Genomic DNA, 3446 nt, shown 5'->3' with positions numbered 1-3446 from the left:
GAAGTCAAAAGACATTAAACAAAATGTTGCATAATTAAATATGAGATTATGGCATTAAAATTAGGTCCTAGTGGCATTGGTGAGGGAAGATGAAGAAACCTTCATTCCTATATTAATTAGTTGATGTATTTTAAGCCACTAAAATATATATAATAGGGTATATCCTTCGTATTATAATTGAAAAAAATTGTATAAGGTGTAATAATAATAGGGTTATATCCTTCGTTAGCCTGTAGAGTCGTGGTTAATTATACAATTCATTTTTATATTTTTTAAAATCACCCAAAACAACACTATCTTTACTTCTAAATTTGTTAGACTTTTCAAGGAAAAAAAAATACTTTTTTTTGTCTTGTATAACTTAAACTTCCAACAAGTTAAACATACAATAATTGAAAATAAATATGTATTATGTTGATCTTTTAAAGATCTTATGTCATGTGTATATTTATAGTAATACATGAATAAAATTTAATCTCATATATATTATTATCTAACAACTACTAATCACAACCTTGTAAAAAGAGTAAGTACACAAATCATTTAGGCATTTAGTTCTAGTCATTGAAAAAAAAAGATTACTGAAATTGAAAATAAATTTGAATTCCGTGTTAATTTATACTGTGCTAATCTTTAAATATCTTGTGCCATTTGTGCATTTACGATAATTTTTCAAAACAAATATGTATTTATGACAATTTTTCAAAACAAGCACGCTCTTAAAAAATATATTATTGAATGTTTATATGAATAACGCAATACTTCCAATATTTCTCTTTAAATCAATCTCCTTCGAATCGCCTGTGAATGTAACACTTCATTTAAATCTTCTAGAAATGGATGCCTAAGTTTGTTTTTTTTCCCCCGGATTTAGTAATGATCTCATGTATGTCTTGTCACACACATTTTTTTTTTCTTTAAACGTATCTTATCACACATGTTAGCATCGAAAAAAAAATGTTTAATACGGGTCTATAAAATGTCTTATCATAATAGTTATCATTGAAAAAAAAAATTATATTAACGAAATACAATGTACAATTTAATGAACACTTACTTAGACCTTCAAATTCTACCACAGAAAAATTTTAAATTAATTCCTTAGTTTCGTCGCCTTTTTCCAATTTCTGTTATAATAAAAAGCAATACATTTAATAAGTGAAAATATGACATGTATATTTTGTTTAATATAATTAACTCTCCATTTACTTGATAATTTTTCAAAAAGAAAGCACTATTGAAAAAATATCATTAGTTGTTGTCATATTACTAAAGAAAATGTTATTGAATTGTTTTATGACTAACACAATTACACCCATATTTCTCTTTAAATCAATCTCTTTTGAATCTGATCTTCTAAATGTAACATTTGTTTAAAGATCTTCTAGAAATATATGCCTAAAATTTCGATTAATGTTGTTTTCATTTTTTTTTTCAAAATTTGTAATTGACCAATGTTTATCTTATAAAACATCCTCTGACATTTTTCTTTTTCTTTCTTTTTTCTGAAAATGTATATTGTCACACATTTTAGCATCATCAGAAAGTGTACTGGCATTAATAAAATTAATAGGTCTTACAATGTCTTATCATACTAGTTAGCATTGAGGAGCAAAATATTGAATTGGTCCTACAAATGTCTTACCGTAATAAGAGTATAGTCTTTGCTAGTCTGTAATAGTAATAATTAGTTTCTGTGTTTTAAAAAATTACCCAAAACATCTCTATTTTTACTTTTACTTTTGTTAGACTGCTCAAGGGAAAATTATTATTATTATTATTGTTATTATTAAACATTCAAGGATCAAGTACTAATATAAATTGTGCTAATTTTTTAAAAATCTCATGTCATATTGTTATCAAACATGTTTTCTTTTTCCAAGGTATCTTTCTCACAAATGTTAGAAATAGAAAAAATGTTTATGCAAGTCCCATAAATGGCTTATCATATTTATTAGCATTGAAAAAATTGTATCAGGTGAAATAAATTGTACAATTAATGAACATTTATTTAGACCTTCAAATATCTATACCATGGAAAATTTTTTAGAGTAATTCCTTCGTCTCTTTGCCAAAGGCAGATTTAGGAAGTCGATTCATAGGGAGTAATATCATAATAAAAATAATAATAATTTATAAAATTGACACCCTAATGGGAAATTTATTTACAAATTTGCCCCCATTCAAAGATAATATTTTCAAAAATTAATAGGAAACTAATGGAAATTGACTTTTTATGTGCAGTTGCCTTCAAACCAATGAATATAGGTCCGCCTCTGCTGGCCTTTTTTGAAAATCTTTTGTACATAAAAGGTAATATATTTCTTCTAAAAAAAGGTAATATATTTAATAAGTGAAAATGTGATGTTTATATTTTGTTTAAAATAATTAACTATTAATTTATTTGGTTATTTTTCAAAACAACCGCACTCTTGAAAATATGTGATTAAATTATTGTATGATTAATGCGATATTTTAGATATTTATCTTTATATCAGTCTTTGTCGAATCTCTTTTGGATATAACACTTAATATTAAAAGATCTTCTAAAAATAGATGTTAACTTAATATAAAAAATCTTCTAAAAGTGGATGCCTAACGTTTTGGTTAATGTTGTTTTTATTTTTTTCCCCAAAAATTTAGTGATGGTCCCATATGTATCTCATCACACATGATTTTTTTTTTCTAAAAGGTATCTTATCACATATCACGATTTTCTCATTTGAACTTATTTTTTTTAATATTGATTATATAGATATTTACAATTACTATATAACAGTAGATCATTACACTGATATTTATAATCAGATATATAACTGTGACTTATATTATTATATTAAATTTTATAGAGTGCATGTCCCGATAAATACCTCTCACAGACGAGAGATATCTCTACTCCACTTGTATTTCGTAAAAGAGAAATACTTATAAATAATTATATTTAATTGAGGGAGATTGAACCACTATCCTTATAATCGTAGTTAATTTTGAAGGATAATAATTCACCGTAAAACTCATTTTTAAATCAACTGAATTAATAAAATGAAGAAACTAATAATTTCTGCCAATCTTATCAAGCGTTAGCATTAAAAGAAATTGTACTAACTTTACAAAAAAATTAATGAGCCGCACAAATGTCTTATCATGCCACGTAGTTAGTAACGAGAACAACTGTACAAATGAAATGAACACCTATTTAGACATATGTGGTAATACAATTAATAATTGAAACTATGATATCTGTACTTTATTTAATCTAATTAACTGTCCAATCATTTGACAATTTTTCAATACAAACGCACTCCTGACAAAGATGCTATAGCATTGTTGGAGCCGCCTATGTTGCAACAGTTGCAACATACCACTACTTTTGTCATTTTATAATTTAATTATTGGATCCAAGGGCAAGAATGGTAAAAGCAAATCCAACGGCAGGGTGTATTTAT

Source organism: Citrus clementina, unplaced genomic scaffold (assembly GCF_000493195.1).
Source record: "Citrus clementina cultivar Clemenules unplaced genomic scaffold, Citrus_clementina_v1.0 scaffold_5, whole genome shotgun sequence".
NCBI classification, from domain to species: domain Eukaryota; kingdom Viridiplantae; phylum Streptophyta; class Magnoliopsida; order Sapindales; family Rutaceae; genus Citrus; species Citrus x clementina.
This window is presented reverse-complemented; position numbering follows the sequence as displayed.